Here is a 25,995-nt window from a genome sequence, read left to right on the forward strand (position 1 = left end):
ACAGAGTTAACCCATTGAAATTTAAATACCACAATCAATGTGAAGCTTGAATTCTGGTTTAATATAATGCCTATTGTATACAACCTTTTATTGATTCCATTAATGTCACACTTGTTTTAAGATAAAACTTCTTTCATAAGTGATCCCTCACATCTGCTGTTATTCTCCTAGTAGGACCAAATTTACAGTTTTAGAAGGTTTGCAGTTCATTGGTAAATCAAGGAAAACCTGAATGATCCCAGGTACTTGGAGCTGAAACTGATTCTAGGAGATGACTTGATTATAGGAACATTTAGGGGCAGTCTTAAAACAACACCTAGCTTAAAAAGAAAATTGCAGGAAACTATTGAAAGACGGTGCTCTGTTAAAGAAGCACCAGAAGCAGTTTTCAGAGGTGTTTGAATTACAATAAAGCAAGCCTAAAGAAAACTGTGGAAGGGTTAAATTGTTGCAAGTAGATGACTGCAAAATGTGAGGAGACTGTAAAAACACAAAAGTTTAGACTTGAAGCCTTGTCTCTGAAATCCATCTCTGTAAAAATCACAGTAGAGGTTTCACTGTCAGTTTCTTTTAGCCTCCACATATCCGAAATGAATGAATAAATAAATAAATAAAATAGGCAAGAGGCAAATTTGAGGAGGCAGATTTTTCCACACATCCTCACCTTAAGTTTTCAGAGATGAGGCTTGCAAACAGGAATGCAGCTTGCTAAACGCATGTGATTAGAAGCTTACCAGAATTTCTCTCTCCAGCTCTTTTAGGACCCTAATGTGGGCAGTAGAATCATGAGCTCTGTCTGTTCTTCTGTTTGGGATTTGTCAGGCTGTCCTACTGTGTTTCACTATATGCCCTGCACACATGCCAGTCCCCTGATGACTGACATTTCATTCAGAGGCATAGAGAACACATTTTAAGACTCGATTTCCACCACCCATTGAAAAGGATAGTTTTGACAACACCTTAATAAGATAAAATAAATCTTACAAGGAAAAAGACCAACCCCATGGCAGTTGTCCTTTGCTTCTCTGTTGTTGATGGTACAGTGCTGATGTTACAGTCTCCCCATGTTCATCTGTATTGTGAACTCCATTCATCAGTATGAATCTGTACAGACCCTGCTGGCCATATGCAAGCTGCATGCATGTTTTTATGTCGATGGTGAAAGTTTATTGACTGCAGCACAAATATCACAGATTCTGTATTTAAGTAACTTTGACTACAGTTCATTTAGATTTTAGAAAAATGTCTTTAGTCTGCTTTTCATTCTCTAAAATGAACAATTCCATTATAGGAGCAAAAATCTCAAATTGCAACACTGAGCCTGTTTCATTTAATTTGACTTGTCAAGCCTTATATCTTTAACCATGCCCCTGTTCTTTCAAAACAGAATCGCTGCAGCAAAAAAAAAGAAAAACTAAATGGCTATTTTTACCAGCATTTTTATATAGTTTGGAGGCTTTTCATATGCTGAGAGGAAAAATCTAGGCAAGTCACCATGAGATATAATTGCAAAGAAGCCAGATTATAAAAATCATACTTTTATAAGCAATAAAGAAAAAGGAACATCTAAAGTAGATTTTTCAAGGTACTTTGATTTTGATTAAATCTTAAATAGATACCAGTTCAGAGAAGCATCATAGCTATAATATATTTGTCCATGGATAACTATTGGATATACATTTATTAATTGCAAATAGTCCCAGATTCCCAATTGATTAATAATGCAGATAATTCCTCCCAGTACTATGAACTGGATGACTGAGCCTACTGTGATGTTTTTCACTGAAGTTGTAATTTTACATTTTTCATAAAATGTCAGTAAATACATATTTCATCTAAAAAAAAGAAATTTTCTTTGGTCAGCCTCATTTTTACCTGTACTAAAGATGATTGTATTAATTAAATGCAGTGTTAAAGTGAAAAAGCCCCTTTCTATTCTTTGACTTGAACTTCTGCCTCGTTTGTCATGGGTACCAAATAAATTTAGGCAAGGTATATTTTTATATTTTGAAATTTTTGAAAATTCTCAATGCTGTGGTACTGCTAGTATATATGAAATATGCTTGTTGTTTTAAAAGTGTTTCTAAAATTCAAAACCACCTGGTGTGTTAAGGTTACATGAATAACCAAAATTTGAAGGCTGGTCATTTTTTAATGCCTAACTTTAGCTATATATAAATTTAACACTAGATAAGAACCAAAATAAAATTCCTTAGATTGTAAAAGTAATTTTGATTCAGGACATGAAATTATAAAAAAAAATTTCCCTCTCTTTGGGAATGAAGCATTTCTAGTTCTTAGCATATAATTTTTGTAGGTTAGACAATTACTAGTTCACCACAAAAAATATAACAAAGCTGACTTGTAAATGTTCTGCTCAAATGTTGTTGTCCTCACACCCACCCCATGGCAAATTTTGGACTGCAAACCATAAATCTATTTTCATAAGTATTTTAAACTCAGTGCATATTAGTTGATATTTCATTTTCTGTCCCAAATTTATATTGTGTCCAACTAGACAACAGTTAAATAAACAGCCTGACCTGTTGAACTACACAACAGAGACACGTCAACGCAGAATGGATTCAGTCTTTGCACACTTTACCAGAGAGAGAGGAAATACAGTTTAGTCTTTGAAAAGTATGGGTTTTTTTTTTTTCTAATTTTTATGGGCCCCAGTACACATAGTGCTACCGCAGCATGGAGTTAATATATTCCGAGTGTCACAGTCTTCTAAGCAATACTTATCCAAGATATATTCCTTTTAAATTAGTTTATATTTTCTAAAGATGTTGACATTACATCTTTTCAAATAATTTAAACCTTTTTTTTAAACTTAATTTGGTGAACCAACTACCTAACCAGACAGAGAGGCAATAAACTGCATTTCTGTGGAGCAGCAGTGACCTCCAGTGGCTGGTTAGACTAACCACAGCTACTCAAACATTCAATTAGTTTTCATCCTAAATTCCTATGTGGTTTTCAACATATAGTTTTTGATCCATGAATCAGATTTTACTTTTATTTAATCCTCCCCCCTTGGAAACATAGTTATAGTGTAACATTTTAAAGTTACATTTTGTATACTGACTTACTTAGTAATGGCCAGAGGCCACAGAACTGGAACTGAGGGCTAGAAATAAGTGTCCTAAGATGAAGAACAAGTAATAGCATAACAAAAAATAGATAAGAAATACTTTCAAGTATTTAAAATCATTGGCATTGGATGGATATCATTAGGTGAGAGTATTTACATAGGCAGAATACTAAAATATCATGTAATTTAGGTTGGGGAAAACAAATTTCAATATTAATATTGAAAGACCCAGGATCAGTTATTTACCAGGCAGGAGTGTCTGAGCTGTGGAATAAGGGAGGCCTCCCCTTCCGGCTCTAGAATGCTTCAGTCTGTTGATCATGGCAATGACCTGTTCTTTGCCCCAGTGCTCTCTCCCTCCCTCTCCCTTTTCAGTCAGCTGAACACTGGTTCTATTAGGCTCTCTGACAATGATGTTACAGTCTAAGAGGTGATGATTCATAGATAATGAAATTATGCTCTCCTTCTGGGGAAGGATAATGCAGAGTCAGATTTGTAGAACTGGCAAGGATTTTAGGATGCTGAAGGTGCATGAAATATCTTCTCTTCCCTTGACATTTACCAAAAAGAGAACTTACATAGTTTATTTAAAGTGTGGATTAGACCAGCATCAGAAACAAGCATCAGCCTATGAAGACTAAGACAAAATGAGTTCCAGCCATGACAAATGAGAACCGAGCCATGAGAAATGAAAAATTCAGAAACAGCGCTGCTTCTTTGATTCCCTTTCCCCTGGATTCTCATTAGAATCTGGATCTGTAGCAAACCCACAGAGTTTTTCTATACTTGTATTCTGTTAGCTACCTATGTTAAAAATTAGAGGCAGCTGGAAGAAACTATTAACATGAAAAATAGTATCAGTGAATTCTAATTACAAATGTCATCAGAAAACAGAACTAATGGAAGCTAAATAGGTTGCATTAAATGACTCTTGAGAACTAATGAAATAACATGGTGAAAGTCAGAGTTCAGCCATAATTGCCTATAGATAGAATTAGACCCACTGTTGCCTACTCGTCATCATCAGTGATTTTATACTCAGTAGAATACAGTAAATAATCTGCATAACAAGTGTTTATGATTATTTTGATTTAAGGAAAATATCAAGGCCATATATAACAGAGCACTGTATGGGCCTTAAATTCAAATTTCTCTGATATCTTCAAGTCAGGTAATCCTGGGGAAATCCCTTCGCTTTTCTGAACTTGACGTTTCCCATCTGTAAAATGGGCAAATATTATTGACTTCATATGGTTATTGGGAGGACACAATGTGAGCAATACTTTGTAAACTCTAAAATGTCATCTACTTACTATTTTCAAAGAGCATTTATTAAGATGATCAGCTATGTTTGCAGGTGTTCTGTGTTTGGCCTGGGCTAGAAAGACATTACTAATCTCTATGTAACAGAAACCTAAGTCCATTTACATTAATATGAATTCTGAGACTTGGCCATGTGTCTAGAACTAAATTTGTCTTTGATCTTTATTTTCTATAAAGAAGTTTCTTTCACCCAATGTTATCTAAGTCTATGAGTTATTAATAATGACCATAATATACAATAAACATAAACAGATACCAACCAGAGAACAGTGAATCAAAAGGTTATCCAACTAAATCAAAATTCTAATTTGTCCCCCAAAATGTCATGACAACAAAAGCTTTCAATTAACTTATGTTATTTGCCCTGTTCCCCTCTTCAGTAGCACTATTTTGAGCCCTTAATGACTTTACACTTTACAAATATATCTTATAAAGTGGCAAGATGACACCATTATTGAGCAAAAAGTAATTGCTTCTAACATGTTACATGGGGTTAGCACATATTCCAGGTATTGATTACATGACATATACTCTGTTTTATTTTTCCCCCAATGAGAGAGTATCCAAAATTTCCTTCAAGTATAGAAATTACTATTGGGTTTAATCTATCAGTTATTGCTATTGAAAATCACTGAATTAAAAAAAGTAGCATAAAAATACAAATAATTTTTATGAATAATAACTTATTCATTTATGAAAAATTAAAAACTTAAGAGTACTCTTTGTGGGCTTTTCATCAAAAAAAAAAAATGACCAATGTAATCAAAAATCTTTCTCTACTGAGTGTAGCATTTCCTACCAAGTATGATGCAGCAGATATATTCCCAAAATTCTTATAATTTAAGTAGAAAACTGTTCCTCCTCCCTGAGAGCTGAGTGTCTATGAAATCTTTTTCTGTGAAATCTTTCGAGAACAGAGAGATGATGGCGGTTTTTCAATGGAAAAAAAAAAAACATTTTTAAATTTTATGCAACTCTACCTTCATAGGATTATTGGTATATGTGCTTGAGTTGGGTATCTTGAACATGTAAGGGGAATTTAAGGAACACAGAGAAAACAAGAGCTAAGACCAAGCAGAAACAATCCATTTTATTGAAAAAAAAGAAAAAGGAGCTTCTGGCTTAACCTATCCAGAAAATGTTGTAATGAAAATTGATAAATTTCTTGACAATTCTTTTTACTTTACTTTCAGTAAATCTCATTCCCCCTGCTCCAGGAAAAAAAAAAAATCATCTATTCCTTTCTCCCACTCTTATTCCCTACTTCCTATGTAACACAAAAAAGTCTTCGCTCATATAAATCAACACAATTAGTCAACTTACTAAAAAGGAGCATCATATCTTCAATTTAAAAATTAGACCATAAAGCAAAATGTAAGTCTGGCTGACCCTTTCCCCTTTCCTCTACAGCTTACAAACCACCTCTACAGTATCTTCTGATTTTCAGTAGAAGAAATATAGTTTAATTACCAATCTGGCAAAGTATTACAGCTTGAAAGTGAAAGTCAAGGTCGCTCAGTCATGTCCAACTCTTTGGGACCCCATGGACTATACAGTTCATGGAATTCTCTAGGCCAGAACACTGGAGTGAGTAGCCTATCCCTTCTCCAGCGGATCTTCCTGACCCAGGAATCAAACCAGGGGCTCCTGCATTGCAGGCGGATTCTTTACCAGCTGAGCTATGTTGTTTTCCTTTTTAATTGACTAACTCCTAGAAACAAAATATAGGACTTTATCAATGGGAATACTCAACTGCATGTCATCAGTCAAAACCACCTACCAACAATCAGAGTTTTGTCTTTTGCAGGGATGAAATGCAAGTTTGGGGTACCTCACAAATACAATGACAAGGCAAAGACTGCAGTTAACAAAGGCAATTTCTGTTAAAGCTTCATTGTACTGATTACATCTATTCAGGGTATAAAATACATTTTGCCAGTAAAGAGCAAAAAAGGATTTTCAATTAAGTATAAATCATTATTAATCATTCTTGGGGTTCAAATTTATTGATGAAGTAGGGGTAAAAAGATAATGTCTCCAGATAGTGAGGCTATATAGTATAGTGAGTGGTGATCATGGCTTCAACTTGGTGGTCCATATGTGTCGTTAAAAAGTGCTTCTTATCATTAATATTGATCCGTTTTACTCTCTGCAAGAACAAACATGCTTACCCCCTTTTTGATGCCATCAACCAGCATCTCACAAAAATGTTTCAAGGAGACTTATAGAATGTACCACGTTGATCTTGAAGTAGTAGAGTGACTTTAAAGTCTCTAATAAACCTGGGATAACTTGTAACAGTAAGCCCGTTCTCCTGCATTGCAGGCAGACTCTACCTGAGCCATTAGGGAAGCTCCTATAAACTCTCTAAGAAATCTGAAAGCTAACTAGGCACTTAAGGATCAATGTTGGCTTGCCTTTCATCGGTTTATGAAAGGGATTCTGCACAATTTATATGAAATTTCAAAGTTAAAGGCTATAAATATTTGGTTGCAGTATTGTCATTTATCCTAAGAAAGTTTAGGTAACATAATTGAACTAAATTCAATGGAATAATAAAAGATCTATTTAATATGGTAGAGGCCCTATTACATATATATTCTGTGTTTTCCACCAAGCTAAGACTCTCTTAGATGCTTAGGGGGGGAAAAAAAAAAAAAAAAAAAACCTCTATCCTTCCTATGAGTATTAACATTTTACCATATATTTGTTTATGTGTATGTATATTTTTACATACTTGACTTATTATGTGCCAGGAATGTTTATATATATGTCTTTTAATATAAGAACAGAGGCTTTATATTGACTCTTTTATTTGACAGGTTTCATCCATTAATCCTAAATCTTGTCCCTTCTTTATAGGACTGCTCTAAAATCATTCATACCCTACCCACATAAGGCTTCTCAAACCAAATATACTTCTCCAGCCCGTATTAGGAAATGAATTCCAGTAAGTTACCATTAGGATATCCCTTTGCTAGTTATATTCTAATCTGCCAGTACAGTCATCTTCCCAGTCTGTGGCACCCACTCTGGCCTATTTTATGTCATTAAAAGGCAGCATGCACTTAGTCCTATGGACTTTCATGGGGGAGAACTGAGTAGTAAAATGTAAAAATCTATGTATGTTTCTATGGGCTCCACCTTGCTTGTTTTTATGGTCTAATGCACAGAGATGTGTGGGGTCTCTATTAGCTTACACTGAAATGCAAAAGCATTACGCTAGTTATAAATTAAAAAGAAAGGCCAAGACAGACAAAACATAGATTCCAAGGCTCACGTTCTGTATTTCTTAATCTTAACAGTGATAGTAAATAGTGGACATTCTTTATTTCACTTTCCTGACATCTGTTTTACTCTCCACATTTACCACTGTATTCTTAAATTTAAGCTTCACAATTCTTAAACGTTTTGACTTCTAACACAAAGGTTTCTTTTGTTTGTTTTTTGGTTGTTTTATTCCATGCCTGAAGATCTTTTCCCAGTTCTCTTGCTGTATAATACTGCTGGCTTTGCTAGAAACCCCGCTCATATTTTGAACCTGTCAGAAAATCACAGGGCAATTCATCAATTTTGTGATTGGAGTGATCAGAAAAACTGACTGGCTTTGTCTCTAGAGTGCAGTCTAGTCAAGTCTGAGGTGTCTGCCTTCCATCTTCCCTGTCTCCCATTCCCAGACCTTCCCTCCACTTAGGATTTTGCACACTGAAATTCCTCCATCCAGTACTACCTAGGGCTCTCTTGGTTTTGTGCTCCTTACTCAAAATATATCCCCAGATCTTGACTAGTATCATTATCCCTTCCAAGGTCACTCACACTTTAATTGAGATTAAAAGAAAAAAAAAAAAAACCTTTTGCTAAAGGTAACAAAGTCATATACTAAGAGCTGGGGTTATGCTTCTGAGGGCAAAGGTGCTTTGCCCTCTGAAATCATTCTTTGTAGATACTGCTATATTTTTCTCAAACATGAAGTGGGGCCTTCCCACAAGAACCAAGGCAGGGCAAATAATCCATGTTCCATTCAGTAAACTATAGTCTGAGAAATCTTCTCAGTGAATTACCATTATACACAGGATTTCTCCTTAGTTTTCTCCACAGAGAGACAATACTACATACAAGACAGAACTTGGGCTATGGATCCAGGATGAACCAGTTTGACTGGTTCTGGGACTTAATAACTGCAAAATATTGACTATTAGCTTCTTCATCTCAAAAATGAAAATGTATAAAATAATATAATAATAACAGGGTTGTCACAATAAGGCAAATAATCAGCATTTCTTTAACATTTTTATGTACTTTGTTTTGGCACACTGCATATATTACTTAATTTAATACTCACAAAGATCCTACGATGATTAAATCAGATGACTTAGATAAAAATCACTTAGTATAAAGCTTGGCACATAACTGTAACCTACTCCTTCACTTCATTAGCTCAAATTGCTTAAAGTTTCTGTACAACAGTATGCTTTAATAGCTGTATTTCATTATGTCATGTCCCACTCTTTGCGACCCCATGGACTATACAGTCCATGGAATTCTCCAGGCCAGAGTAGGCTTTCCCTTCTCCAGGGGATCTCCCTAACCCAGGGATCAAACCCAGGTATCCTGCACTGCAGGCAGATTCTTTACCAGCTGAGCCACAATGGAAGCCCTATATATTTTTGTATGGGATAAAAAACATATCTGGCCGACTTTCAAGAAATAGAATCTTAAGTGCCAAAACCTCAGGGGCACATAGTTAATACTGAAGAGTAACATGGTATATAAAACCTAAGTCCTAATCTCCCATCAAAGTCCAATGACATCTTTACCTTTATTCTCACACCATTCCCCTTGCTCTAACGCTGGCCAGTTCTTGAAGTAGCATGTGCTTTCCTTGTTGCTGTTCACTTGCTAAGTCGTGTGCGAATCTGCAATCCCATGGACTGCAGCACACCAGGCTCCCCTGTCCTCCACTATCTTCCAGTTTGCTCAAATTCATGTCCATTGAGTCAATGATACTATCTAGCCATCTTGTCTTCTGCTTCCCTCTTCTCCTTTTGCCTTCAACCTTTTCCAGCATCAGGGTCTTTTCCAATGAGTCAGTTCTTCATATCAGGTGGCTAAAGTATTGGAGCTTCAGCGTCAGTCCTTCCAGTGAATATTCAGGGTTGATTTCCTTTAGAATCGACTGGTTTAATCTCCTGGCAAATCCAAGGGACTCTCAAGAGTCTTATCCAGCACCACAGTTCAAAAACATCAATTCCTCAGTGCTCAGCCATCTGTATGGTCCAGCTCTCACATCTATACATAACTACTGGAAAAACCATAGCTTTGACTATATGGACCTTTGTGCTTTCCCTTCTTATGCCTTTACTCAAGCTATTTCTTTTATGAGAAATTACTTTCCTCTCCCTTTCAGGTCCTCCTGTTAACCTCTTCTCATTTATCAGTTGATTTCAAAAATTATTCTTATAAAAATATGGTTTTCAAGATTCATATTTAGATTTAAATTGCTTCTCTGTTGTAAATAATCTGACAACAATTTTTCTTTGATAGTTGCCAACAGTATGACCATTTTGGCTGGTATGTTAAAGTGACTAAGAGTTAAAAAGTATTGTGAGACAAATAAAAAATATTTAATTCAAAGAATGAATATATCTTGATTTTAGTGAAGGTTGGATAGTCAACTTTTATTGTAAAAGCCATATACTTGTGACTGCCCACATCCACTGCTTCTTGGGAAAGGTCCTTTTCTCTTTAGCGTGGATGTCTCCTGATCCCATGCCTAGTGCCACAGGGCTTCTACTTTAGACATGTCCCAAGTCTGTCCTCTTCCCAAATAAAGTGACTACCCCACACTATCACTGAAACCAAGTCAGATGTCTTCAGCTTACTAATTATACACATTTTCAAAGTAACTATTCTCCTGAACACTGAACATCAAATACTTAGAAGTTGACAATTAGAAATGCTCACTTTTTGTTTTTAACCTCCTGAACATTGATTATGCGGAAGGCATAACTGATTATAGAGGCCTGAAGCATCTGCCAGTTGATGGGTGTTTCCTTTCTGTTCATCATCTTACAGCTTTCCACTGAATTTTTGTCTCTCTCATCACCAGTTAAAATATCTTTCAATTTTTCCCTCTGTCCAACTTTTATCAATAAGTCAATTCATACCATTTGATTATGTACCTTCTGACTGGGTTAATAGGAAAATTAACTAATGCTAATGCTAATGGCATTTTATTTTCTTTTAGAAAACAATAATTAAGATAACATAGTCTAATAATTTAATTCAAAAGGGAGTCAAAAATCTATTTGTATTCAACAGTTTTGTTTAGTTCTATAAATGAAAAACTGTGATTTTGTAAATTGTAGTTTAATTTCAGAAATAGAAATTATATCCCTCTCTAATATACTTTTAAGGCACATTTTAATTGTGATTTGTAAAGGCAGGGAAGATTTATTATAACAGAACATCCAGATATTTCTTTTCATGTAAGGTATCACTCAATCTCTGGACCATGGTAATCTTTGCCATCAATGAAACAGATTCATTTTTGGAACATATGTACTAAGAGAATTGAAATGAAACCTTTATTTAGTCATAAAACTTATAACTATGAGGGTTTTTGAGAACTTCATAGTGCATTTTCTTACCTTCTATTTGAAACCCTAAGCTAATTTAATTGTATTTTCAGTGATTTTTTTAAAATTAATTTTTATTGGGGTATAGTTGCTTTACAATGATGTATTAGTTTCTACCATACAGCAAAGTGAATCAGCTACATGCACAAACATATCCCCCCACTTTTTTTATTTTCTTCCCATTTAGGTCACCACGGAGCACTGAGTAGGTTCTTGGAACTATATAGTGAGTTCTCATTAGTTGTGTATTTTATACATAGTATCGACGGTGTATATTTGTCAGTCCCAAAGACTACATTCCTTAGTCTCTCTCTTAGTTATCAATTCCAAGTTTTTACTGCAAACATTTGCATGGTTTTTACCTCTAACCTTTATCTCTCTTGCTTGAGAGATACTGTGTGGTTACTTTAATTTTAAAAAGAAAAAATTTTGTTTCTAATATTGTTTAAAAGAAAGAAATATAAGAAGTGGTTGAGTTCTTGTTCTACTTTTAATCTTCAGTATTGGAATCTGCTTGGTCTAGAGCAGGTAGAGGGCCCTGGACTCCATGGCACATAGTTTGAAGACATGAAAAACCACTATTCTGAAATCACTAATCAACTATAGGTTCATAATATTCTGCATGGTTAATAGCTGAATGAAGGAACTCAGTGCTTAATTAACCCATAATCAAACATATAGGTAAGAAGTTTTGCAGCAGGATGTATTCAGCAGTTTTCAATACCAGGCTCACAAATTATATTTCCAGAGGTCAAATTTGCACATAACTCTTTCAACCACAACTGTCTCCTCATACTTAACTCAGTTTAACATCCAGCAGTGTGTTGTGCAGAAATAATCAGTGGTTAAATTAGTCACATTTTGTTCGCTCAGCTCACAGTAGCCCACTGATTAGTTTTTGTTTTTTTTTTTTTCCTAAGTATCTGATCTTCAATTTGTATTTCAACTGTACCCAAGTGCAGATGCCATCTCTGGTAACATGACAAAACAAAATTTAGGTTAATAAATGTTTCTCTGTGCTCCAATCACAGCACGCATCCTGCAGTAACTATACTGTAGCTCAAAGTGTTGTAAAAAATGCAACTGAGTTTCCTGGAGAATCATTTTAGAGTTAATTAAACCTCCTCCACCTGTAATTTAAGAAAAAAGAAAAAACCCAACACTCCTAAAGACCATGGGGGAAAGGCAGTTTAAGAAATAGAAGTCCTCTGTTTATCCAGGGAGGTACTTTACAAGGCAGACAGCTACACCACAGTTGAGAGACAACATTTCCTCAGCTGATTTGGTTAATTAAAATGCACAGTTACAACAGGCTTTCTTAGAGCCTGCAGCTGAATGACCGAAGTCTCCATTTTCCTCCAGTGTCACACAGAACGTGAAGAGGCAAACATACTGCCGGAGCACAATTTGACTCACTAAAAATCCAGCACTATAAACACGAAATACATTTCTCAGGCACATTTTAAAAGACGTATTATCAAGATTTATGGTGCAAGGATGGAAAGAATTTGCAGTTAGGCAGCACCAAGAGACTATCCTAGGTTCCTCTCAAAGCAGTTTTCAGTAAAATTTACAAATAAATCTTTAGGGTAGAGTCTACTTTCAACGCAGAAATCTTCAGCTCTATCCTTTCAAATGTATGGAATTTGAATCTGACTAACAGCCCGTCTGTTGCCAGAATTTATGAGTGATATGAAAAATCAAAGGCCACAAAAGCTATTTGTCAAATAAACTGCAGAACGCAATACCAGTCTGCAGAGCTCATTTGCAGAACTCATGATGAGCATGGGAGGAGGGGATGCGAACAGCTGCAGCCTTGACCGCACTGCCTGTGCCAGCCAGAATTCAAGCCGCGTGAGCTGGGTATGACTGAAAGAGGGGGCCAACAACAACAACGCAAAACAGAAAAGGTTCTTATATCTAAGTTTTTATTAAATCAGTATATCAGTGTGCCCAGATGAATACCTGCAGAACCAGTTAAAATAGATGTGGCCTGTAGGTATTCAAATTAAATCGGTTCATGGAAGACTATGTTTATTTCCTGGCATGGGAGAGAGATTACAGCCTTTGAATCAGTTAGATTAGTAGCATGGCATCCAATCAGTTTTCTCATCTGTAAACTGGGAACAGGGCTTCACATCTCAGGACAACTGAGGATAAATTGAGATCACATGTTTGTGGGCAAGCAAGTGCTCAATAAAAGTCATTCTCCTCTCTTTCACTAGTTCTTCTCGCAACACAGTGAGTTGATATGAATGGCAAAGTCAAAGTTCCCATATTAACCATTTAAATTAAGAAGTTCACAATCTATAGAAAATGATTAAATATTTCTGGAGCCTAATTAACAAATGAAATCAAACCCAAATCGTGTTCCCCAGAAATTCAAAAATCCTCTAATGAAATTTCCATATTAAGCTTTGTTCTATAACAATTTTGCTTAGCATCAGAATAAAATTTTTTGATCTTAGTATTGTCTTTTTCTAATAATTCAGCATCATTTCCTTTTCATAAATGTTACTTGAAGAACTGACCATTGCTTTTCAAAATATCTCTTTAAACATCTCTAACATCTGTCTGTGTGTCTTTCTTTTCATTTTTGTCTCCCAAACATGGACGTATCACATCCCCCCACACTCAGTACTGAAGGAAACATGCTGTTGTAGCAATTTAATGGTCTATATAACTTAATACCTAATTCATTTCTAGTGGGAAATAATTTAGGTGTTTGGAAGAAAGGGACACAATATTAATATTTGTGTTTTCAAAAACTCTGAGTCTATGAAATAATGACTGAATTATTCAAAGCAACTTATCAAAAAGTCACAATAAAATAATTTCAATGGATATTTACTGAGCACCTACTACATGCAGACAAACAAGTGAATTTTTGTTTTTCCTCAAAGCAAACAAAACGTAACAAGTGGCAAAGGATATTTGAAATTTGGAGTCATATCACGAGGAAAGCCATTGAATTATTTGACCGGTTTTGGAAAGTCACTTCTTCATAAAGCATTGAGTTTTCTCTTCTCAAGAGAGAAATTTGATACATGCCCCTCACTGGAGACATGATAATAATTAGTTCTTTTCAAAGACTTTGAAAAGAGCAGAGATGAAAAGAGCTGTAAGAGTTTCTAAATGACACAAGATCTGTGAAGTGGTAGATATTTAACACAAACCTCATACAGCTGTTATGTAGATTCATTAGTTAATCAGTTAGTTAATGACTTTGAAGTGTAAAATCTTATTAGACATTTTTTTACACTTTAATGCATATAAGAAAGAAATTACTGTCTGAAGTTAAAAAGTGACTATACCATTCTAATATATTGTATCTATGACAGACTTTCAAGATGTTCTTTCCTACTCTGATTTTTTCCCCCCAAACAACTCCTGAAAAGCCTATATAGACCCTGATTCTCTACCATTTTATTGCTCAGTTTTGGCATGGGCTTCCAGTTAACAGTAAGCACAGAACTGGAAGAAAAAAAAATCACATATTTTGTGTAATAATATAAAGTATTATTTGATGATAATGGCATCAAATGTTAAACATGCTATTTAAATGCGGTTTTGTACATCTGTGCAACAGGGGAGTGAAAAAACTGTTGGATAAACTGAAAAAAAGTGAACAAGGGAAGGAATTGAAACCCAATGTTAACTACCTTGATCCTTGGAAGTAGTGACTTATTTCTCTTCTGAATGCTGGGAAGATGAGAAAAGATGTCAGAGGCGTAATTAGTTTAGCAATATTCTACTATGTGGGAGACATTTCTATAGCTTAAACAAAATTTGTGCTTGACATATAATATTTACAGAGAAAAGTGCACATATTATCAATGTATAGCTCAATGGATACTGAGCTCTTGTGTTCTCTGTAGCTAGATCAAGAAATAGAAGATTCCCAGAACTCCAAAAAGCCTCTCTGTTTCCTACAATCGCTAGATCTATATCCAAAGGTTAACCGCTAGTGCTACCTCTAACTGCAAATGGTAGCCTTATCTGTCTTGGTACTTTATATGAAGGGAATCATCAAGAACGTACTCTCTTTTGAATCTAGCTTCTGGTGGCATTCTTCCATGGTATTCACCCATATTGTTAAGGGTAGTTGTAGATCTACAGATTTCTAATCTTAGTCCCTCCACCCCAACCCCCACCACACACACACACAGAATTAATTCTTTTCTTATGCAAAGAATGGCCAAGGATCCCTGTACCGGGAAGTCCTAGAACACCCTGGGAGACAGGAATTGCAAGTGAAAAATTTCCTCAGTGGACACGAATTTGAGCAAACTCCTGGAGATAGTGAAGGACAGGGAAGCCTGGTGTGCTTCAGTCCATGGGGTGACAGAGTCAGATACAACTGAGCGACTGAAAAACAACAAAATTTTCTCTTATCTTTTTTTCTTTTTCCTTTTTTTTTTTTTTTTTTTTTACATTGGTAGATATAATGCAATCTCGAGTTATGTTGCACTTTTAAAATCTAGTAATGGACAGAACCAGCTCTAAGGGGCACACTGAAGCAATTTTTTTTTTTTTCCCCCAGTAGCCTTTCTTTTCAGCCCTGAATTCCCTACTCAGCTCTCCATACCAGCAAATCTCCTAGAAAGCCTTCCCCAGTCTAGCAGTTGTATAAAAAACAATTGAATAAACTACTTCACACCAAGGTGTTAATGCCAAAATCGTTAGTTCTCTAAGGTATGGCCTAAGGACAGTGCACAGAAGCCCAATTATTTTCTGATTACTCTCTAATGGGGTGTCTGGTAGAACAGCATTTATTGACTTATGCTATAAGGTTCCTTTACACTGAAGGACTCTGGGAAACAGACACTGGCATCCTATACTGTCTTTACTAGTAGAAGGTTATTGAAACTATTATTTCCCTACATCACACAGTGTTCTCTTTACGAGAGCCCGTGGGGGAAGGGACATCAGTTCTACTTCTTCATGCAACTGATCGGCCCACAGCATCCCCTTCTCTCCCCTGCATTTCCCCCCACCTCTCTCCTGCTAAAAATACTAAAGAATAAGGGATAGCCATTTCTAAAAAATATTCAGAACTTTTTAACTTGTCTTTTTGGTATAACCTCCTCACCCTTTGGAGAAGGAAATGGTAACCCACTCCGGTATTCTTGCCTGGACAATTCCAAGGACAGAAGAGCCTGTTGGGCTATAGTCCATGAGGTCACAAAGAGTCAGACACAACTGAGCAACTAACCCTTTCCTCACCCTTGGTTCCATCTTTTCCTTTCATTCTCTGTTTACAGATCTTTGAAATTTTAAAAATCCTGATGAATTCAGGAATAGTATAAATTGATTTGATGAAATACGTTATCCCTTAAGGAGAAATTTTTAGTCACTGACATCAGACCAAGCTGGCCAACTGAGGGATACGTATTTTAGGGCGAGGGCTCTTCCAGCAGTGTTCAGATTACACCACACTGGTTGGCTGTCAACGGAATGACTGAGAAGCTCATTTTTGAGGCACAGGATGTATAAGGCATTACACAACAAAGGTTTTTTATAAAGCTTTGCTGAATGCATTGACTGAAGGTATTTTCCATCAGGTGAAATGGACAGAATGAGATAATGTCTAGGAAAAAATCTAGATCAAGAACAGGATAAAAGATAAATTACTTGTGAGAAAACATGGAATTTAGTTTTCAAGAGAGCTGTTATAAAATTTGTTATATGATATTTTGCAACTACTGGTCCATTCTTATTTTCAAGGCTCTCAGAGTTCTGCTTGGGAAGATTTGATTAATGCATTATTTATCCAAGAGTCATTGATTTATGGAGCTTAACCATAAGCTACAGAATAGATCATTTTCTTTCTAATATTTATATCTACAGGAAGAATACCACAATGGCGGGGTATTGTACCCTTGACTGGTAATCCACATAAGCAATGACCCCAACTGACAATAATGAAAATATTAAATAACAACCTGTTATTTACTCCCTTCATTGCTAGGATCCCACTATTTAAATTAAGTAAAACAATTTCCAGAAATTCAGTGATAATCTATAAATCATATGACAAAATAGTCCAATACATATTCCAGTGAAATGTTCTCTGTGAAATGGGGAGGAGGACATGTCAAATGTGGATCTCTTAATGCCTGTATTATTAATCTTTAGATCAAACAAATAATTCCAGTTCAGATAAATTAAAATTGTAGATTTTTTTCCTTTCTGTTAAAGCTATTTGATTATGACACACTGGAAAAAAGCATATTGTCTTGCAAAAAAAATGAACAAATTTATTCCAGACTATGACAGAATAGTCGTATTTATGTAATCTCTTATTTAAATATATCTTTCCAAATAAAAAAATTAATTTGTTTAGAAAACATCATTCCTGAAAATTCCATGGTAAGCATTCCCTTTAAAAATTACTAAATCCAATATAAAAATTACTAAATCCAATGTAATAATTAGGACCTGTTAGGTTAATTTTTTGTTTGTTTGTTTGGCAGCAACTGCAGAATTAAACATGACTGGAGTACCACTGTGTATATTTCAAATGCTTATACTGTACAAAAATGATCATTTATTTGTTTATACTTGGCAATTACCTGGCAGCCTCAAACTTGACAAGGCCTGCATGCCCAATACACATGTAAAAGGATATCTCTCTCAAATACTTTGTGATGCTAACAATGCACGCAGGGAGGAATGGATACTGAAAGTATGGAATGGAGAGGCATTTTACTAGATTTCTGAGTGGATCACAATCAGAGGTCAGTCCCCAAACCAGACACTACATGGTGAACCTGTCACATCACAGCTCAGAAACTTCTAACATCTCCTCAGGACTGGTCTCATTTGGGGCTCAACCTACTCTTTCAGTTTCTCGTGTGTAATTACCCTTATCCCACTATGCTCCAACAAAACCACAACTTACCATTCTTTCAACATCTCCCTCAAAATCTACCACTGATTTGCTTACATTTTCCTTCTCCTTGAAACATTCTCTTCTGCCAAATTCATCTTATATTTTATCACCATAATCCAAATCTTCCATGAACTATTTTCTGATTATTATAGCTGAAAGTATTTTTCTTTCTCCCTCAACTTCAATTATTATTGAATGATAATAATGATGTATCATTATTAATGATAATGATACATCATTACTATCATTATTACCATTATAATTACCTACTTCTATAGTCATTATTATTTCCTAATGTGTTATATTTAGTTATATCCATATATTATCATCCTTACAGGAAAATTTTACAGGGAGGGGAAAATGTATCTTTAACATGTATTTTGTTTGTTTGTTTGTTTGTTTTATAGTCCAAGCAGGCTTAAGGCAGGATTTAAGATATAGTATATGCTTAATAGACTTCCTGATGGCTCAGCAGTAGAGAGTCTGCCTCCAGTGAAGGAGACTCAAGAGAAATGGTTTCAATCCCTGGGTCAGAAAGATCCCCTGGATGAGGAAATGGCAACCCACTCCAGTATTTTTGCCTGAATAATTCCATGGACAGAGGAGCCTGGCAGGCTAAAGTACAAAGGGTCTCAAAGAGTCAGACCACCGAGTGACTGAACACACACACATATGCTTAATAACTGTCTCTAGTGAACTAATGTCACACTTGTGCGAGTCATGCTGAAACTCTAGTGATTTTTAATCACAACAAACAAGAGATTGTTATTCCCTTTGTTGTTCTTTAGTTGCTAATTTGTGTCCAATTTTTCTGTGACACCATGCACTGTAGCGTCACACCGGGGATAAAACCCTCATCTCCTGCATTGGCAGGGGGATTCTTTCCTGCTGAGCCACCTGTGAAGCTCTTATTCCCTTACCATTGCAAAAACAGGCATAAGAGGTTTGGGATACAGTGCATACCGTAAAATAACACTTCACATATTTCATATATTTTAAGCAAATGTTTACCATTTACAGTTATGTGACCAGCTTCCCAGTTGACTCAATGGTAAAGAATCCACCTGCCAATGCAGGAGACCTGGGTTCAATCCCTGGGTTGGGAAGATCCCCTGGAGGAGGAACTGGCAACCCACTCCAGTATTCTCGCCTGGAAAAACTCACAACAGAGTGACTGAGCACACATGCATGAATGACCCTATATGGCAAAAGAAGCATTGGAAACATAAAAGTGTCATCCTATAAATGATAAAATCATTCTTGAATTACAAGCTGCCTTAACTGCCACATACAAAACATATATTGAACTGCAACCCTGGAGGGCTCTGAATGATGAGCAAGGATGGAGCTTTCAGAGGTTTTGCACAGTACAGTAAGTTGGCTATTAACCCATCTTATAGATAAAGAAATTGAAGTGTAAGCATAGCTGGAATGTGAATCCTGATTTGTATGACTGGGCACTTCTCTTACAGTCACTGCACAGTAAACTCTGAATGTAAGCTTCCGTTTGACTAGATAGGATGCTTGTTTACATACAAGTCATTCTGCTCTGCTGCATAGTATTTACCGCAGGACACTGTCAGCTTTTTCCATAATATTTTCTTAAAAAAAAAAAAAGTACAAAAACACAAAACTCTCTCTTTTGAATGGCTTACTATGAGGCACTATGCTAAATGCTTCCCTTACCAATATAATTCTTACAACAACCCTGTGGGATGAGTGCTCTTTACTCATATTCCAAGATAGGAAAAGTGAAACATAGAAACTTCAAGTTATACACTCAAGATCAGTTTCTGTTCTGTTTCTACTAGTGCTCCCAGTGTTACTAGAAACCATTATTTCTAAGGATAAGAAATGGAATTGGAACTCATTTTTCTTATTTCTGAATCCAAGTTCTTCAGTTCAGTTCAGCTCAGTCACTCAGTCGTGTCCAACTCTGCGACCCCACAGGCTGCCTCACGCCAGGCCTCCCTGTCCATCACCAACTCCCGGAGTTCACCCAAACTCATCTCCATTGAGTTGGTGATGCCATCCAACCATCTCATCCTCTGTCATCCCCTTCTCCTCCCGCCTTCAATCTTTCCCAGCATCAGGGTCATTTCAAATGAGTCAGTTCTTCGCATCAGGTAGCCAAAGAATTGGAGTTTCAGCTTTCAACATCTGTCTTAACTGCTCTTATTTTATCATCTTTTATTCCTTTTTACTAAGCCTTAAATGTGTTATTTTTCCTAAAAAGAAAACTGGATTATTTGAAACTTTATTTAGAATATTTATCTATCATGGGATACATTTAAACTAAACTTGCAAGAGATCTAGAGGACAGAAAATGGGGGAGAGGTTAAGAAATAGGCTCATCTCACCTGGTCTGACTAAACTACTTACATTTTTCTGAGATCCCATCTCCAAGCCCATCCTAAAATGACAATGAACCTGGACATACCCCAGGCCCATTTAGATAAACAGAACATACATCACAGAAACAGTCAGGGCCCTTAATGAATTGGCTGGTTTGCTTCTCATCCTAAATCCGTGACTTACAGCAGCTAAGCATAATATGGGAAACGATGCAATATTTTCCAGCGTGTTGAGACTGTTCCTCCTCCCAAAACTGTTAAGTATAAGACAGGTGCAGAAATCATTTCAGTCACCCCTGGAGGGGTGCACAGCAGTTGGTACACAGTCACGCAGTGGCAGAAGTCTTTGCTAAGATTCAAAATACAAAGAATACTCATTGTAATTGGAACTATGCAGGGGACAAAGCTTCCCAGATGCGCACAAGAGTGCTGAGGCTTTGAAAGGGGACAGATGCCATGTTTATACTCAAGCTAAGAGATACCACATTTCAGTAACTCATGAGGAGGTACAATCAAGTCTTCAGAGAGAAAAGACATAAGCAACACATCTGTGGCATCCACGAAGCAAATGTTTTTGTAGGCTACAAGGAGCCTTGAAGATCACTCAGGGTATACCCTTTTGTTTTCCATTTGATGACAGCAAGGTCCAGAGAGGTTAATACTGTCTGGGATGACCGAATAAAGCTTTGGCAGTCAAAGGCCTTGAAGCCAAATCCATGATTTCTTCCTTTCTTCTACTCTACCCTGCTGTCTATCTGCTTTGTTTCGTTTCATTTAATTTTAGATTATTTGCTTGCTTTTTTTTTTAAGGTTAATTAATGAAAGACGAGTGTGACATGGCATTAATACAAAAGGAATTTTTTCTAATATGAGGAGTTCTGTACATTGAACATTCCTTTCCTGGCTAAGGCAGTTAGTTGCTCCTGTAGCTAAAACAAAAAACTATGATTAACAGTCAGAAGCTCATGGCAAGGACATAAACTGAAACAGATATTCCTCTTGATTGCGGTTGAGCTCAGCCCTCTGATTCTGAAAAGACACCTTTGTGAAATCTCTGAGTTTCCTCTGATTGAGATAAAACTGTCTAATTACTATTCTCTGCTTTAAAATGATCAGTTTATACACAGATCATAAGAGAGATATATATGTTTCAAACTGAAAATGCATTTATTCAGTGCTTATTAAGCCAGATTAGATGCTGGTGATACCAAAGCTAAATATCTGTTATGTAATACAGCCATTTTACAATCATAGAAAAGTGATATTCTACTCTGTGATACAAGTGATCTCAGTCAATAGGCGTTCAACTCACTAGTGATCAATTAATGAACATTTATTAAATGGCTTCTTATAAAAAGACTTATGATAGGTACTGCAGGAAGATACCAAAACATAAGCCTTAAGTCCAATGAAGAAGAGAAGATGTACTCATATGAAATGATGTAAAAACAGAATGATCGTTTAATAATTGTCATGATATACTATGAGGTGAATTTACCTGTATGTTGCTGCTGCTGCTAAGTCATTTCAGTCGTGTCTGACTTAGACTTATATAAATATAGGGAAAACATGGAGGGTTTCCTGAAGTAGGTGTTTTGAAAAAGGGATGAATATAAAAAGAATGGATGGGGAGAAAATGTAGGAAAGCAGGTCCAAGTGTGGAGATAAAAATTTTACAAGATTAGCTTGATTAATTGCTGTAGTCTAATGTAGATTTCACAAGCAATGGGAAAAAAGTAACTCTACGTGTAGGTGTACTTGTGATTGACTGCTTATGTAATAATAGGCCATAGTGACTGGATAAGTCAATTAATTCTAAGTTGATATTGCCCACTATCAGAGGAATTCAGGATCTTCCTGTAAGTCCCTTTTCATATGTAATCAGAGGGGCAATCACTGTGGCTGTACCCATTGTTTAAGCCAGGGACTCTTCTGCTTAGTCAATGCTTCTGTTCTAACTAGTTGTTAAATATTTTTAGAATTGTTGCAGATTATAACTGATTGCATAATTTCAACAATTTTCTGGGAAGAATCATACAAAAACAAGCTCTTTTCCAGTTAAATAACTTAGAGTGAGTAGCCAGGAAAACAGCAAGATAGGCATTCAGAATGTAGAGTATCCTTTGAAATGCTTCTACAGAAGAACTCTAAGTAGTTTTCCAAAGCCTGGGACTATTACCATGATTCCCACTTAACTTTCTTACCATCCACTGGAGAAAATAGACCCCATTAAGAAACAATTTTACCAATAGTATACAAGGTTCCCCTTTACATTGTTCATGGGAATGTAAATTGATGCAGCCACTGTGGAAAACAGTATTGTTGTGTTGTTGTTAAGTCACTTCAGTCGTGTCTGACTCTGCATGACCCCATAGACGTCAGCCCACCAGGCTCTCCTGCCCCTGGGATTCTCCAGGCAAGAACACTGGAGTGGGTTGCCATTTCCTTCTCCAATGCAGGAAAGTGAAAAAGTGAAAGTGAAGTCGCTCAGTCGTGTCCGACTCCTAGCGACCCCATGGACTGCAGCCCACCAGGCTCCTCCGTCCATGGGATTTCCCAGGCAAGAGTACTGGAGTGGGGTGCCATTGCCTTCTCCGGGAAAACAGTATGGAGGTTTCTAAAAATACTAAAAATAGAACTACCATACGACCCACTCCAGAAAGAAACAAAAACACTTATTTGAAAACATACATGCACCCCAATGTTCAGAGCAGCATTATTTTCAATTGCCAAGATATGGAAGCAACTAAGTATCCATCATCAGATGAATGGATAAAGGATAGATCCATATATCTATACATAGATATATATCATGGAATAATACACAGCCATAAAAAATAATGAAAATTTTCCATTTGCAGCAACATGAATGGACTGAGAGGGCATTATGCTAAACGAAATGTCAGATTGAGAAAGACAAACACTGTATGATATCGTTTATATGTGAAATACTAAAAAAAAAAAAAAAAACAGTGAATATAGCAAAAAAGAAGCTGACACAGATATAGAGAACAAATTAGTGGTTTCTAGTGGGGAGAGGGAAGGAGAAAGAACCATTATAGAGGCATAGATTTAAGAGATACAAGCTATTATGTATAAAATAACCTACAAGGATATACTGAACATTATGGGTGTGTGTGGGTACTCACTCAGTCGTGTCCAACTCTTCGCAGCCCCATGGACTGCAGCCTACCAGGCTTGTCTGCCCACAGAATTTTCCAGGCAAGAACAGTGGAGTTGGGTGCCATTTCCTACTCCAGGGGATCTTCCTGACCCAGGGATTGAACCCATGTCTCTTACATCTCTTGCATTGCAGGTGGATTCTTTACCACTAGCACCACCTGGGTTGGTAGCACCAACATACCACTCTGTTACCATGAGTAACATAGCCAATATTTTACAATAACTATAAAATGGAGTTTTATCGTATGGAGTATAACCACTAAAGTTGTGAATCACCATATTGTACACCTAGATTGTACACTTAGATTGTACATCAACTGTACTCTAATTAAAAAATTATGAAGAATCTTAAATGATAATAGAGGGAGAGAGACAGCTCCAAGTGTAGAGAAAAACCAACCAGCATAAGTCAAAGAAAGTTCCTAGTCATGTCTGCCCTCAGTTATCTTAAGTGCGGTCTTGATCTAGTATGTTTCCCTGAGGCACTAATAATCTAGTTCTTTCAAGATCTCTCTAACTTTTCTGTGAGCAACACACAAATCAATCCAGGATGTCATTTCCAATAGCACAGGGAAGTAATTGTTTTGAAGAGGGAAATCACTAATTGCTTTTGAATGTGCTCCTGTCAACAACTCACATTATTAAAAACAAAACCTTCCTACTAAAGGCTCACCACAAATCATCTGGAATGAGAGAGTTGAAAATGAAAGCATGAGTCAAGGAGGTTTATTTTAAGATTTTCCATATTTTGATCAAATGCTGGTGATTACATTATATTTTTTTCTGTACTTTGCTAACAAAGAGTAAGTCACACATTATGTTCTTCCAGAATGATTCTTTTCTTAAAAGAGCCTTAAAGAAACAGTTATGAATCACAGATTATCTTAATGACAGATATAAACTTCAAAGGTACATTACCTCATAAAATAATAAATTAAAAATACTATTCAGAGAGCTTCATCTGTTTCCTACTTAATAATTCCATCTTTGAATCTTCAAATAGGCATCATCTAAATTGTATTTCTGGCATGTTCTATGACTGGTAACATGTCCTCCTAAGATAATATTAGGCAATGTAATTTTTTTTTTAATTAGTCAAAGGTGTCTTCAGCCTTTGATTAATACAGTTATTAGGAGTATAGAGTCCAGAGATAGCTCCATTGGTTCAAATCTCAACCAGAAGAGCCATATGACCTTGGATAAACAACCACTCTGAGCCTCCATTTCCTCTTCTATAAAACCAAAATAATACTAGAGCCTACTCCAGAAAGTTGTTGAGAATATTATAGCAGTTTATAGATAGAAAATGATTATAGCAGAATTGTCACACAGTAGGCACTCATAAAGTATTAGCTGTTATTTCCTCTGTGTATATACATTATAATTTTTAACTTAAAATATTGGCCAACAGTAGAATGTAATTCTCTGATATTCAATAATTCAAGCTTCACAGAGTCAAAGCTTTTATTTAAAATAAAATTTTTCCAATATTCAACTTGGAAAATATGGATTTTTCTTAGTATACCTCAGTACTGGATTGTATGGATCAGGCATGACCATACATTCTTTGTTAGACAGACAAATGTGAATCATTTTGTAAATAATGTATTTTCAGTTTATCCTAAATTTGCCTTGTATCTATTTGAACTAATATTAAAATCAAGGTTGCTGCACCAGGGGCTCTTTTTGCACAGCTCCTCAGTGACTAAAGAAGGGAAAAAATAACATAGAAACAGCTAAAAAATGTGACAAAATTCAGTGAAAGGCAAGGTTACCATGTACAGAAGAGCTAGTTGTATACTGCATAATTCTATAAAATATCATTTATATAGGCTACAGTATTAAAGCTGCCCCCTTAGTGCACAATGTATGGTCAATGCTGCTGCTGCTGCTGCTGCTAAGTCACTTCAGTCGTGTCTGACTCTGTGCTACCCCATAGACAGCAGCCCACCAGGCTCCCCGTCCCTGGGATTCTCCAGGCAAGAGTACTGGAGTGGGTTGCCATTGCCTTCTCCATATGGTCAATGGGCAAATACAAACATAAACTTGGCTTCAGTTAAACTTACATCAAATTGTCAACAGAAGGACAAATTGGGATTGTTTTCCTATAACACAGCACTTACCACTTGTACTATCTTGGCCTTGTAAATTAACTTCTCTAAATCTATTTCCTCAAAGGCCTTTTACCTGTTGAATGGGAATAGAGGTATTCCTTCACAAAGATTTTCCTATATATTCCATATAAATTTACCATGTGCTAGTAGACCTAAACGGAGAAGGCAATGGCACCCCACTCCAGTACTCTCGCCTGGAAAATCCCATGGACGGAGGAGCCTGGTGGGCTGCAGTCCATGGGGTCGCTGAGGGTCGGACACTACTGAGCGACTTCCCCTTCACTTTTCACTTTCCTGCATTGGAGAAGGAAATGGCAACCCACTCCAGTGTTCTTGCCTGGAGAATCCCAGGGACGGGGGAGCCTGGTGGGCTGCAGTCTATGGGGTCGCA

The 25,995-nt window shown here is 36.4% G+C and overlaps 2 protein-coding genes across 6 annotated transcripts in view; one reads left to right on the forward strand and one right to left on the reverse strand.

The window, feature by feature from the left end:
* CTNNA3 (catenin alpha 3) overlaps positions 1 to 25,995 on the reverse strand; it is a 1,922,060-nt gene that overhangs the window by 1,097,000 nt on the left and 799,065 nt on the right. Inside the window, exon 1 of one of the 5 annotated variants that reach the window (XM_061405114.1) lies at positions 3,344 to 3,590. The exons of the other annotated variants lie outside the window; for them this stretch is intronic. The gene's annotated coding sequence lies outside the window, so the exon portion shown is untranslated. Of the gene's footprint in view, positions 1 to 3,343; positions 3,591 to 25,995 lie in introns of those variants that run through there. 5 annotated transcript variants of the gene reach the window in all.
* The window catches only part of LRRTM3 (leucine rich repeat transmembrane neuronal 3), a 218,979-nt gene that overhangs the window by 7,139 nt on the left and 185,845 nt on the right, over positions 1 to 25,995 (forward strand). The gene's annotated exons all lie outside the window — the stretch shown is intronic.

The sequence above is a fragment of the Bos javanicus genome, chromosome 28 (assembly GCF_032452875.1).
Source record: "Bos javanicus breed banteng chromosome 28, ARS-OSU_banteng_1.0, whole genome shotgun sequence".
NCBI classification, from domain to species: Eukaryota; Metazoa; Chordata; class Mammalia; order Artiodactyla; family Bovidae; genus Bos; species Bos javanicus.